Here is a 15,032-nt window from a genome sequence, read left to right on the forward strand (position 1 = left end):
CAGAGAAAAGATAAATATATTTACAAAATGATTACAATATTGAACTTGTTTTTTCAAGTCCTTGCAAGTGGCTCAAATACAACTCTTTTTGGGGGAAGGCATGTGATGCAAGAGGTTGAATTCTCCATCCTTGTGCTCACCATAATTTCATCCACTTTGAATCTATACTCGGGAGATGTTTCATCAAGAAACTCAAGAGATTCTCTAACATCATTTAGTCTCCAATTTGTTGTTACTATCAGTCTTCTATACTCGGTGTGTGGATGTACTGTGACCTTTAGTTCAAACTCTGGACAATTTTCCTCAGAGTCGAGAGGAACCCAACTACCTAATTTGCTTCTCCATCTCCTATAGTCGTAGCCCAGAACTAATGATTGACGACATAGTTGATATGAGATAGACATAGAATTTGGGCTTACTCTACAACTAATATTGTCACCAATATGGAAAGTTTCTTTGGTGCTCCATCCGTCTCCAAGAACATTATCAAGTTCAGTCATAGAAAGTCTTCTATTAAGCCACATCGTCTTTGTCCTCTGCAAATCCATTGTTTTGAAACATGCCACAAAGACATGTATAGGCAAGAACCATTGAACTTTAATCCTTCTTGATATCCTGCCCGGAGACATAGCTTTAAGGATGTCTTCTTTGATCTTGGATTTGAAGCTTGATATAGTACATGCATCAGGAGCTTCCCAATCAAGTGAACTTATGGTGGGAACGAGTAACTGATGTAGTTCTCCATATGCACCTTCTCGTGATGGAACTTTGTATTCTGCAAAATAGACAAACAAATCCATTGTTTTGTAAAAGGAAGGTGGCTTGTCAGCATACATAACATCTGCAATCCCTTTATGCATTGCTTTGAACGTCCCACTCAGACTCTCCACAGGCTGCCATTCCACAATTGTTGAAGGAAATATATTTGGAATGGAATCAAAAAATGAGAAAAACAATGGGATAATGAAAAAAATTCACTGTATCAAATAGTTTTTTTTTGTACTTACAGTAAGAATGCAGTGTGGGATGTTCTTCCCAGTCTAACACCATATCCTTGGCCATGTACACATGTTGAACCTTAGCTACCCAGCCATTGTCGGTCACTTTGAAAGCAAGAACACGACCTTTCCAATGGTTTTTTACTTTATCGCGTTTAGTTCTCTTCACTCTGTGTATGCATGAAGGAAGCATTGTTACCCAGTCATTCATACAAAAAGATATGGACTTCCAAAGACCATCCTCTCTAACGTTATGAAAGTCACAAGAAGTTATGTTATGTGAAGGGCGACGTGTAAAAGATGCCATGAAAACTCAGAGATTAGAGAAGAAAGAAAGTATAGACGGAAACTAGAGAAACTAAAACCTCTCACAAACTAGAGAGCGAGAAAGGTATACGTTTGAAAAAAGTAGGTAATTTATCATTAATGCTCTTGTTTTGAGAGCCTTCTGACATAGATTTCGTATCTTTTGACAACGCTTTTGTGAAATATAAAATAGAATAAAAGACGAAACTTCATTGCTTTGAGCCGCAAATTTAATGAGCTCTCTTGCCGAAAGCACCTAAATATAGCAGTTTTAGCCTTGTGATCAAGACATTTAGCGGTTCTCCGTCAAAATAGGACCACCAAAACTCACAATAGAGGAGACAAGAGTGCCATACTTTTGTATACGTGTCAAATAACTATTGGACTATTCCTTAATCCTTACATTAACAAACATCCCTTTTTGAGTTGTTTTTGGCCCTAATGTTAGTGATGGCTTTTAGGCTCACAAAGAACTCACAAAAGCCGTGTCACAGTTGCTTGAGGGTGCTTGCACGCCATAGAGGAAAGCTAAACCATGCAAGCATATCAAGTTGTCGCAGAATGAGTAGCTCATTGTTTTCCTCACGAGCAAGGACCCCTTCATCCAGCTTGATAAGAGCAGCGTGAAATGCATGGTCACTAATGCAAAGTAGCAAACCCTAGGTGATGGGGGATGGGGACAAAAATACAGCTTAGTAGCCAATTTGGGCCAGGTACAGTTCCCAAGAGTCTCCTGCATGCTGTACATGTTTAGTATCATAAAACTGTGAGAATCGAACAAAATCGAAATAAATTCAGACAGAATTGAAAACAGGTAGACCTGCTTCATCATCACGCACTCCCGAATTTGTACAGATCCCTCAGATGTAATGAAAATAAAACAACAAAACTACTCTATACTTGCAATATTATTAGGTTTTGTGTAGAAAATACATCTGCAAACCTATTGTGCTATTGGCTTATAAGAACACAGAGGTTTCTATCATTGGGGTAAGCAAGAAGGGGGATAGCACGATAGCCAGAGCCAGAAATAAATGCACCTTGCTTGTCAAAAGTTCGTCAATTGTACGCGTGATTTTCAGAACATAAGCAATCTTCGACAAACGCATACAGTACCATAAGCATGAGAAAATCTTAACAATGCCAAAAGAATAATTATGCTAATCAATACGGCTCTTGCACTTACTACTGCAGTTAAGCAAGAAATCCAACAAGCATTGCATACATTCTCGCCAAATCAAGCAAAATGTGCACAGCACACACTATTTGTGACAGAGAGAGCCGAGATGCTGGGTAGGGAAAGAGGTGTACTAGCATGGGTTTCAACTGTCTCAGATCCAAGCAAGCTTTTGCCGTATGGAATTCACGAAACAACAGCAACATCATAGAGTTTAGAAAAGCATGTTTATGCCGGTCCGATGAAACTTTTGGATTATAGCAGAAGGTACTGAGAATAGAGGGGAACCTAGCTATAAGTAACCATCCGCTCCCATGGAGTTGAGGAGATGAACCCTAACTGAAAAAAAAGCAGCAGAGAAGAGCCACAACTAGAACGACAAGCAATAGAGATCTGTAAGCAAGCCAAAATGCAAATTCATCATAACTAGAACAAGGACAAGAACCATAACTGGAATGACAGGCAACAAAGATCTTTAGGCAAGCAAGTCAGTGATTCACTTCTATGGAGTTCAAGAAACGAGCCATAACTTGATCAAATGACAAGCCACATAGATCTTCATGCCAATCAGTCAGTGAAACAAGCCATAGAGAACTTCATGCAAACCAGTCAGCAAAAAAACTCCAAAACGTCTTTTATGACAACATAAGTCAAACCATCATGACCTTGGGTAGATACCAAGGGGAGCCATCAGATAACAACCATCGGACAAAAACGTATAGGAAAAATAGCCGCATAATAGTTATTCAAAACTTAAGCCAACTTAGCAAAAGGGAGTAATGTTGTTGTTCCAACGATGAGAGACAAGTTTCCATCTAATTTGTCTCCAGGATATAAAAAGGATGCATCAATCTATGCCACATAGGTATGATGGGGTAAACTCTCTCCATCACTTGCATTGGTACTCTCACTTGCATATCAACATTCCTCTTCTTATTCACACACATATGAGAGAGAGAGAGAGAGAGAGAGAGAGAGAGAGAGAGAGATTACATGTTGCTGCAAGGAACTCCACCTTTATGTGAAGCTCTTGTGCCATGTAAGTAATGATCTCCTTGACACGAGGATCACAAAGATCTTTTTCACCAATAAGGAACCTATCTCCAGCATTCACCATAGCATGATGGTATTGATTGAAGAGGTCTTGGGCGGCGCAAAGAACGCTTATTAAATCTTCGCTTGATGCCGTTTCAAACTTACTATGAAGGTAATTTCGAACGGCATCAAGCGAAGATATAATAAGCCTTCTTTGCGCCGCCCAAGACCTCTTCAACCAATACCATCATACTGCTGTTTATTGTTTGATATAATCTTTCTCCATATATCTTTGGTGTACTCATTTGGAAATTTTTTTGTTGAATCCCCTTTCACTTCTTGTTTAATGATAAACAGTTTCATTATGCCCCGTACCTACAAACAAATTATTTGTTAAATACTCTCTGTGTGTGTGTGTGTGTGTGTGTGTGTGTGTGTGTGTGTGTGTGCACGCTTCCCTGCTGCTGCAAGTGCACCTGCACGTTTGCCTTGCTGCTGTTGCTACACCTCTGCACATTTCCGTGTTGTTTGCTACTGCGTGTTGCACCTGCACACCACCCCCTTGCACCAGAAAACCCTAATCATGCGCCCCCCTCAAAGTGCCAACATGCCGAAGAGCGCTTCGAAGGAGGAGACGACCAAGCCGCCAGAGATGAACAAGCAGGATGATAAGATGACGTGCTACATCAAGGATACCCTCTATGGCTTCAATAATCGGCTATGCAAGCTTGAGAAAGAGGTCAAAGCCTTGACCAAAGAGAAAGCATGGAAGAAGGAGAAGTTGGAAGAGAAGAGAGAGAAGGAGAAAGAAGAATGGAAGATAGAAAAAGAAGAGCTTAAGGAGAAAATCGACCTCCTTCGTGCTTCTATCACATTTCTCACCCCCGAAGAAGGAGAGATCAAAGCAGAAGGCAAGGAAACCCTCAAAGATAAGATCACCAAAGCTCTAACGGCAAGCATCGACGACAAAATGGAGACTACTACCAAGGAAGGATGGCTTTAAGTAGTCTGAAGCGCTCATCATACACACAACCATTGAGGAAGAGAAGATGTGGCAAGCCCGCGTGTTGGACGGGAAGCGACTCACACACCCATGAAGTGCATGCAAACACTACCTAGATCAACATAATGTCAATCGAGGACACAGATGACACAATAGGCACACTGAGGAAATCTCTTAAGCTTGTCAGGCTGAGACCATCCTACACATACAACACTCTGGAAGGCCAACTAAACCACAATCAAGAGCCTAACTACCCTCAACTACACCACCTAGCCACATACACACATACAAAAGGTAACTCACCTAATCATGCCAGATTCATACGAAACTTAAGGAACACCATCCCCTCACTAGGATACACATGTCCCTAAGCTTCTACACTCAAAACCCTCACTCTAAACCCATCTGCGAAAAACGCGTAGGATGACAGAATAGAATTTTGAAAGTGCCCGAAACTGAAATTTATGAGTACCTATGCGTAGCTTATGTCGTCACAATTCTATAGACTACTAGCACGCAGAAAACAAACATCGTTTGATACACTTACGGCCACAAATAGCTCGTAGATGTGTCGACGTGGGCGCTTCGTCCCGCGTGGAATACTTGGCGTTGTCACGTAGCTCTCCTCGAGCCTACCGCAATGGTGCAGTCGGATCTCCAATGTGTTGAGCGAGCCGGGCGTAGCGGGAGGATGAAGCTCACACTCACTCTCTTTCTCTCTCACACACAGTAGATGGCATCGCTAAAACTTGATTATGATAAAAAGTCCTCCTTCCAAAATGACCTAGGTACCTTATATACTAAGGCTACCTTAGGTTTAACCAAAAATGGGGTCGAAAGGGTCAAATGGCTTTGTATTTACAATCTGGAAGTGCCATTGCACCCCGGCTTCTGAAACTAGAATAACTACTCATTACAAATGACGTTTATAGCCATAATCCATAGCATTTCATAACTCGCAAAAGATGAGACTTTGGTACGAAACTTGAGTTATGTTGTGTTGTTGACCAAGCGGTCAACACCGCGGCTCATCAACGTACGGGTAACTAGCATCAAAGAAGAGGAGGTGTCCACACCCGAGAGTGATAGAAAAACCCTATGCATGAAGCTCGGGTACAAAGAAGACGAGGAGTCATCCTTCTCCAAAGCTTGGAGAGCCGACAAAGATCCACAAAAAACAGCCCTCATCCTCACCTCCGAGGAGTCTCAAACATCCTTCATCCAAAACAAGGTTATCCTGAGAGCACTCAAGGGGCCCTCTATCTACCTTGAGGACGACCTCACCAAGATGCAACAGGACCACCGCCGAGCATGCATACCTAGAGTCAAGAAAGCTCGTAAAGAAGAGAAAAAGGAGATATACCAAGATGGTAGGGTCATCATTGATGGCAAGTCCATCACATAGGGACTGGCAACCTATGGGACACATGAGGAGATCCACCTCGCGGTTTGGAACTGCAACGGGGATCTATACACACCCAAAGAGACCTGAGGAGGTGATGAGATGACGGGACATCATTCTTCTGACAGAGACACATGAGAGTCCAGAGCGGAGTCTACCAAAGATCCAAGGCTTTCAGTGGGAGTCCTCACATCGAGAGAGCACCCGCTAGCACACCACACGAGGGTCAGGAGGGGTGGCTATACTCTTCAGACGGGGATTCCGAAGCAGGATACAGATTGTTGCACGAGACCCACAGGCCCGTTACCTCTGGATCCGTTTTGAGCGATCACAAGCCAAGACTATCTACTTCGCCCTCTACTACTTCACCCCCTCAGGCTCCAGATTCACTACCACAGAGACAACAGGGGAGAGGGAGGAGAGACCATCCCCATTCACATACTTGTCAGATGAGATTATGAAGTACTTTACACTAGGGACAGTCTTCCTTATGGGAGACCGACGCCAGGACAGGTAGGAATCAGTGAGACATACGACATAGAGGACCCGGTGGCACTATTCGCCATACAAGAAGAGGCCACCATGAAAGAGTCGGTAGACACAGCTCTACGACCATCATTTGCTCAGATTAGACTCCCAGCATTGTCTCGTTATTTATAACGGGATAGCACAATGGCCTACTTCAGGAGGACTGCCATGCACACAACATGGAGTTGCAATTTTGGGGGTGGGGGTGGGGGGGGGGGGGGGGGGGGGGGGAGGGGGAAGCACCATGGATTACATCATGGGACCTAGAGAGGACCTCCACCTACTTAGCTCTTTCACCATCCCACCCATACCAATTAGAGCCGACCACACTTATCTTGCACCCTCCTTCACTGGCAACACCACACCCCACACACCCATGAAGCACACCTCCCGGACCACGATCCATATCACACATGGGCTAGCTCCCTTGTACTCGGCAAAGGTCGAGAAGGGATTCCTCCTACTCCACTCTTCTACGCCACTACCTATGCTTGCCTCTTACATCACATTTGTTCTTCAAACATCAGCCATCCGGGTTTATAGAGTGAGCACCTCATTTATGCAACCGCCACGATAGCCCCGTTGATTGCACATGCATTCAACCGAACTGTAGGGAAGGGCTTCCCAAAGGAGTGGACCAAGTACACCATTGTGCCGATCCAAAAGATTGGAGACACTTTGGACCCTGGGAATTACAAGACTATCATGATCGGCATACAATGGAATAGCAGTATGGGGCAGTTCTTGAGGCTGAGCTTAGTTCCTATGGGGAGGCTGAGGGCTTATGGGCTCTTGGCTACGCAGGGTTCATGCGGACCTTCTCAACTATCGACCACATCTCTGTTTTGTGTTGCCTCATTGATGGGACAAAGGTGCAGAAGGAGAGGCTTTACTGCACCTTTGTAGATTTCCGCAAAGCATTTGACACCATCCCACGGGTGATTTCATTATGTGCCACCATCAAGCCAACAGCTACAAACAGCATATTTTCAGAAAATAGGCTGCTGGATTTAGTATCATTTAAACACGACGGCAGATCAGCCTTGCAAAGGTGAAATAATGAAAAACCAAAATTAATCATATCAGAATCAAACGAGTGAGATAGAAACCTGAGACGAAGCAGTATTCTCAACCAGTTTTGGTCTACAGCCGACAATGTTGCACCACAGCAAGGATGCACAGAAAACCTCTCACACACTCCTCACAAACAATATTCGAAGGCTAAGTGAGGGAATAAAAGGTCCCTCACCAGTTATATTGCAGCGACCGGTGACTCCAGTTGGGTGTCATCCTCCAAGCTTCATCGATATTAGCATAATATCCTGCAGGTCTACAAAGGAATCCACAAACAGAGCTGGACACACACAGTAGACTAAGGTAAGATAGAAAGAAAGGCCGCAATTACATTGGGTGTGTGTGTGTGTGTGTGTGTGTGTGTGTGAGAGAGAGAGAGAGAGAGAGGCCTGCACAAACCCTAATTGCTACATCCCACCCTCATGTTCAGTTCTGCAGCCCGCCGCCTCAGCCATTCTCTGTTCTTGCGCGCAGATCTTCTCGCACCCCCCTCTTGGTATTTTCCTTGTGCAGCCCAGTTGGTTATTTTCCCTATGTATTTTCCTTACAATTGGCCCGTTGGTTCCTCCCTCCACCAAGGCGCACTCCACATTGCTTCACTGGTATTCAGCCGAGTTTTGCAACCCTCTTCGTGCTTGCTCTCGCTGCCCCCATCGCTCGCTGTTTTGCTTGCTTGCCGGTGTCCGCACATTAGCAATGAAGGTTCTTTTGCCTATCGCAGCTTTCTGAGCCAAGCAAGCCGGCTAGAGAGAGAGAGAACCCTACACATGGTCTACGATTGGTTTACCTCACCCCTACATTTACACCTAACTCTCATTAAGCTGTTCAAACCAGCCAAGGGTAGAAATTGCAAGTTGTCGATCAGCCTGCAGTGTTTGATCAGCCTGCAGTGTTTGGTCACTGACAGGTGCCAAAACTCCTGTACAACCACTCCAATGCTTCCCTCGACGCTTCTCCTGTGTTAACTTGCAATTTAGGTGTGAAACTCTAAACCTGCAAACAAACAAACAAACGCAGCAAGCTGTAGTTCTCTGTTTTGGATCGTTTTGAGTGCAAAAAACACATTTACCAATGACCTCGGAGCTACTGTGTTACAAAGTGAGCTACTGTGTTACAAAGTGATAATGTGGCATGACCGACTGGCAAAAAAATGGCCAAGTGGACAAGAGAAACTTAATAGACTAAATTGAAGAACTTATGAAGCATCAGTTGTGGGGCCCGAAACCCTAAAAGACAGGAGTTTGAACTCTAAAAGGGATTTTCATAAAATGCACTAACATGTTGACGTGGCAAATCGTACGGATGTTGACATGGCAAGGCCGTACGAAATTTCCGCGATTTGCGTTGCAAGTGCCACATGTCAGGCTGTACGGATTTTCACAAATTATGCTAATTGTTTTTGGGAATCTCCAACACTAGCTTTCGAGAGCAGATGCTTTTGGGGGGAGAAGGGCTTTTGAATTGATTGCTTTTGGGGCTCTGCTTTTGGGCATCCCTTGTACTATTTATAAGAGCCCTTGGGGCTTCACTCTGGAGAGCATCTGGCCACAATTTCTTAAAGCACAGGACCCTCGAGAGTTGTACCTTGTTGAGATCAACAAATAAAGAAATACTGAAAGGGGCGCCACTCTTTGGGGCCAATGCTTCTGGGCGCAGAACTCCGTCGTGCCGTACTCTCTCTCTCTCTCTCTCTCTCTCTCTCATATATATATCTATATATAAAAGTTCAGTGATTTTGAAGTTTTTGTTCACATGTTGCTATTGATTTCTCACTTGGAGTGTCCAAGCTTGTTATAGTGGTATAAGAGCCCAAAAAGATTCTTCTTCGACGGAGGATCCAATCCTTTTAGAGACTTATTAGCCACTCCCACCCTTCGTCCATCACACATCCAATGCCGCTCCCGTCTTCATCGCTCTGTCTTAAAGGGCATAAGCCATAAAGAACTCTAGATTACTCATCGATTCTCTTGGAGAATCTAACAAAGATAACACCTGTCAGGGGGAGGTAGGCAAAGAAAAGTTGAAATCCGGAACTAAAATGAAGAAAAGAATGAAGATTTGGACAAATTCTTGGTGGAAAAGTCTATCAAAGCCGAGTACAAACGTCAATTGTAGGTTGATTGTAAGGTGCAGCGGAAGTGAATGTTGATAATGCTCAGGACGAGTGCTCCAAACTTTGCTCAAGGGTCCCTTTTAGAGCCTTCCGTTCTTCTTAGAGAGAGAGAGAGAGTGCAAGTGCAATGGCCACAAACAAAGTGAATGCTACTGTGAATGAAAGTGTTGAGAATGAGAGAGAGAGAGAGAGAGAGAGAGAGAGAGAGAAGAATACGACACCATATGGGTTCTCAAACCTCCCTCCAAGGGCCCCCCTATCTATGGCGAGAAAGGTATATGCTTTAGATTGCACAATCCTGGTACAATGGTCTAGATGCAATGGACTTGCCGACGATGTCAACGACAATGATGGCGGACGGGCTAAAATACAAAAATGTTAGGGATGATCTGGCTGAAAATTGAGGGCTGATCTGAGGCTAAAAATTGATATTGTGTTGGTGACGACGGCGACAACGACTTGACGACAATGCTTCAAAAACACTGATTTGCTGAATTCTGAAAAGCGCTAGTAGCTGAATTGGAAAACGCTGGCTGAATTCATGAAATGATGAATATCTGCTGCGAGAGATGAGATCTGCGAGGCTAAGGGGTGAATTTGCAAGTGCAGAAGGTTGAAATCTGAAAACGCCGACCTGATTTGTTGATTGGGATTTGCAAGTTGCAAAACACCAAGTTCTGGAGGTTGAAAACGCTAGTGGGTTCCCTGGCGATACTGCTGAGTCGAGAGACTACAAATCTAGTGACTTCTTCTGCTCAGAGCTGTGGATGAGATAGCTTCTCTAGAGGCATGGTTTTTTAAGGTTGAGGTTGTAGCTTTTTACGTTGAAAGAGTGACGCATCACTTTTTTGTGAGTGTTGACAAATGGAACAGGTGGTTCATGCCAACACAAGATAATGCGACCTGTAATGCAATGTGATGGCGGTCTCGGATGACGTTCATAAATTGAGACAGGCGTGTTGAAGGAACAGGGAAGTATTCGATAGGGATGTAAATTGAATGAAGTGGGAGTGTAAACGCATTTGGATGATGCGGTTTATAGTATGACTGATTGCGGTTCAAATGAGGGTTTGGTAGAAAATCAGATTGTGGTTATGGAAGCAAAGCCGCCAGTGTCTTTGGAGTCAATTCAAGAAATGTATGACACGAGTAAGGTGTTTAGTAGGTCTTTTGCAAGGAAATTAGCTTGTGGCAAAAAAGAACAATTGCTCTTGTATGCAAGATTGAGGATGGTTGTTCTATGAGAAGCCTAGCAGGGTCGAGGATACATGATTGAGGATGGTTGTTCTATGGGAAGCCTAGTAGGGTCAAGGATGCGTGATTTTTCAAGCCAAAAGGTACCCTCTACTTGGTGGATGACTTGAATGTGTGGCGTGTCAGTTACGGCCAGATGAAAAATGTTTTTGGTTATCAAATATGGTCACTGGGGGACTTCGCACCTGATGGTTATTGATGAGCAAAGAACACCTTAATTTTTCTTGGGTTCACATGTCCTAGAGAAGGCTTGCCAGATACGTTGTTGAGGAGTTTGTCACACAATCTCATGCTTTGAACAAAGCTTGTACAACATGGAATAATCTCTTACCGGTGTTAAGGCCTACATACATTTAAATCCTTTTTGAGGTGGTGTCTAAAAGTCTTTGAAATTTTATGATCCCCGTTAGTCATATGTTGCAAATATGGGATTGCTCTAAAAATTAGTTGCAAATTCCATTGAGTACAACTACATCCAGAACAATGTGTATTCTTCCCGGGGAAATCGCATCGACTCCAATGTGAAGCATTCAGAGTGGAAAGGATAAAAAGAGACTTAACTTTTGTCACATGGGTTTGGTGTCTTAGTTAGCTGAGCTTGAATTTGAATCCCACAAATAAAGAGGAAAGGATAGTGAACTGAAGAGGCGTTGCTATTGTACAATCTTCCAAAATTCAAAATGAGATCAATTACACAAAATCACAAATGGTCTCAATGAAACCACTCTTTGGATGCTTGAAAATGCCACACCAACTTTTGGAAGCTCTTTCTGCTTCTAAACGTTGAGAACACGAACAACTCTTTTATGTACTAAGAGACTTGCCTTATGATAAGGCATTAATCATTCAGTTGTAAAGCTTTTGGTGGATCAACGTCTTTTGTAGTTAACCTAAATTTTCAACATAATGCTCTCTCTCTCTCTCTCTCTCTCTCTCTCTCTCCCCCCCCCCCCCCCCCCCCCCGCGACGCTTACCCATGTGGCTTGATTTCCACCCTCAAATGCATGCACACCTATACTGCAAAGAACGGTTGTCGACGTTAAAAGATGCATGGGAGGAGAGCAACGCGTTTGCAAGCGAGGCCTATGGTCTCATAACTCCAATCGAAGTAAGGCTCTCTCTCTCTCTCTCTCTCTCTCTCTCTCTCTCTCTCTCTCTCTCTCTCTCTCTCTCTCTCTCTCTCTCTCCCACACACACACACACCTTTGTATGTTGCCTCAATCTGCTGCCAATCTATTTTTCTTTGCGTGCACCGCATGAATACACTATGTCAAGAGGCATGAATACACTACATTAAGAGGTTCTGTCGCCAGCAGGACCATGGATGACAATACATTAAGAGGTTGCCACCAACCCCGTTATTTCCTCTCTCTCTCTCTCTCTCTCTCTCTCTCTCTCTCTCTCACACACACACACACACACACACACACAACCCCGTTATTTCCTCTCTCTCTCTCTCTCTCTCTCTCTCTCTCTCTCTCTCTCTCTCTCTCTCACACACACACACACACACACACACACACACACACACACACATGTGCGCAGGCACACACAAGCTCGCATAAAGATAGTGCATTCTCTTATTTTTAGAACCGTTGTGTTTACGTGTGTGAGAGATGGGGGGAATCTAAAAGAAGATTGCTAACTTCCGCGATGCGATCGTACGTGCAAGCAAATGCGGTTCCACCATGGGATCGTACGTGCAGGCACACACAAGCTTGCATAAAGATAGTGCATTCTCTTATTTTTAGAACCATTGTGTTTACGTGTGTGAGAGATGGGGGGAATCTAAAAGAAGATTGCTAACTTCCACGATGCGATTGTACGTGCAAGCAGATGCGGTTACCCTCGTTGTCATTTGTCGCATTCTCTCAAATTGGATGTTACATGATCTTAGATTGCTGCATATATTCACACATTCTACCATGTTTGTAGGTAGATCACACCCCCACAATAAGAGGCGTGCGCAGTTCGCACCCCCACAATGGTGCAAATCAGCCACATCACTCTTCGCTTGCATGCACACGGCCACATAGAGGACTGAAAAATCTTCTACTGGTTCCAGAATCAAAAGGCCAGCGAGAGAAAACACTGCTTCATCACAATATTTTTCCCTCAACACCAGTGTCACCGACGCGCCATCAATGTTCTCACCACCATGGCTAGCCCTCCTCGGTTCAAACACAGCCACCAGGTGCGATAACAACCACCAAGACGACGTAGGCACTAGTATGTATAATATTATTGTGAGGCCTCATGTCAAAGTAACCTAATCTTGTTGGATTTTGCATTTTTTAGGAGCAATTACAGATCACCAGGAGTTTGTATGAGATGCACATGCAGTACAATGTACTTATACCTCCTCTCAATGAATGGGGAGGAAGGTCGAGCCGTCCCAAGGACAATGTAATTATACCTCCTCTTAATGAATGGGAAGGGAGGTCGAGCTGTCCCAATGTGGTGTAACAGTAGCACGTGGGCTGGAATGCAGGCGGATGTAGGGATGGCGGAGATTCAAATCCTCCTAAAGCTTTGTCTCATGAGTGTTTGCTAGCCATAACCATCACAATCATCTCTCTCTCTCTCTCTCTCTCTCTCTCTCTCTCTCTCTCTCTCTCTCTCTCTCTCTACTTTGGAAAGGAAGTAGGCATAGAGATTCGAGAACGATGCCACCTCTCTCTCTCTCTCTCTCTCTCTCTCTCTCTCTCTCTCTCTCTCACACACACACACACACACACACACACACACACACACACACACACACACACACACACATAGACACCGACGCACCATCAATGTACTCACCACCATGGCTAGCCCTCCTCGCTTCAGACACAGCCGCCCAGGTGCGATGACAACCACCAAGACGACGCATGCACTAGTATGTATAATATTATTGTGAGGCCTCATGTCAAAGTAACCTAATCTTGTTGGATTTTGCATTTTTTAGTAGCAATTACAAATCAGCAGGAGTTTGTATGAGTTGCACATGCATGACAACATACTTATACCTCATCTCAATGAATGGGAAGGGAGGTCGAGCCGTCCCCAGGACTATGTAATTATACCTCCTCTTAATGAATGGGAAGAGAGGTCGAGCTGTCCCAATGTGGTGTAACAGTACGTGGGTTGGAATGCAGGCAGATGTAGGGATGGCTGAGATTCAAATCCTTCTAAAGCTTCATCTCATGAGTGTTTGCTAGCCATAACCATCACAATCATCTCTCTCTCTCTCTCTACTTTGGAAAGGAAGTAGGCATAGAGTGTCATAAAATATAATATCTAACTTTACCAAATGATTTTCTCATATTAAACTGATCATTTAATGTGGGAGAATAAACGGGAACAAGAGTTATAATAGAGACATGTGCTTCTAGGCCTATCTCAACACGGGACCAAAAGGAGAGATGGTTGCATATCAATAGGGGTCCAAAAGGAGATGGTCTATCAAAGAGAAATGTGCAATAAGTGCTTCTAGACTTACCTCAGTAGGGGACCAAGAGGAGAGATGGTTACATCTCAATAGGGGTCCAAAAGGAGGTAGTTTATCAAAGAGAAATGAAGATTAAAAGACCTTATGGTTAGCTTCATTAAAGACCTCCAATGGTTAGTGTTAAAACTCCTTTGACCTTAGGCAAGCTAGGGTTGAGCTTGAGATGGGAACCCAACCTAAGCTTGAGGTGCTTGTCGTGATTGATGACTATGGTGCGTGCTTGATGACTAAGATGCTTGTCGTGCTTGATGACTAAGGTGCCTGAGGTGCTTGTCATGCTTGATGACTAAGGTACTTGAGGTGCCTGTCATACTTAATGAGGAGGTTGCTCGAGAAGCTTCCCATGCATGGGGGGTAAGATGCTTGAGTCAAAAAGAGTCCCTACAAACTTAATGAGGAAGGTGCTTGAGAAGCTTCCCATGCATGGGGGGTAAGATGCTTGAGTCAAAAAGAGTCCCTACAAACTTAATGAGGAAGGTGCTTGAGAAGCTTCCCATGCACGGGGGGTAAGGGGCTTGAGGCAAAAAGAGACCGTACAAACTTAATGAGGAAGGTGTTTGAGAAGCTTCCTATGCATGAAAGTCCAAAAGTTAGGGGAATCTTTGGCTTAACCTTCCACTCACCCAACGGGCACCCCTTTTCCCAAAGG

At 44.1% G+C, this 15,032-nt stretch overlaps 1 long non-coding RNA gene and 1 pseudogene across 1 annotated transcript; both read right to left on the bottom strand.

Moving 5' to 3' along the window:
• The window catches only part of LOC147458123 (uncharacterized), a 66,787-nt pseudogene that overhangs the window by 17,939 nt on the left and 33,816 nt on the right, over window positions 1-15,032 (bottom strand).
• LOC147458124 (uncharacterized) lies at window positions 11-8,339 on the bottom strand. Its single transcript, XR_015188198.1, has 3 exons — window positions 7,699-8,339; window positions 1,008-1,168; window positions 11-775 (listed from the first exon to the last, which is right to left on the bottom strand). It is a non-coding gene; the product is annotated as an uncharacterized LOC147458124 (long non-coding RNA).

The sequence above is a fragment of the Adiantum capillus-veneris genome, chromosome 5, assembly GCF_014529385.1.
Source record: "Adiantum capillus-veneris isolate H3 chromosome 5, ASM1452938v2, whole genome shotgun sequence".
Lineage (NCBI taxonomy): Eukaryota > Viridiplantae > Streptophyta > Polypodiopsida > Polypodiales > Pteridaceae > Adiantum > Adiantum capillus-veneris.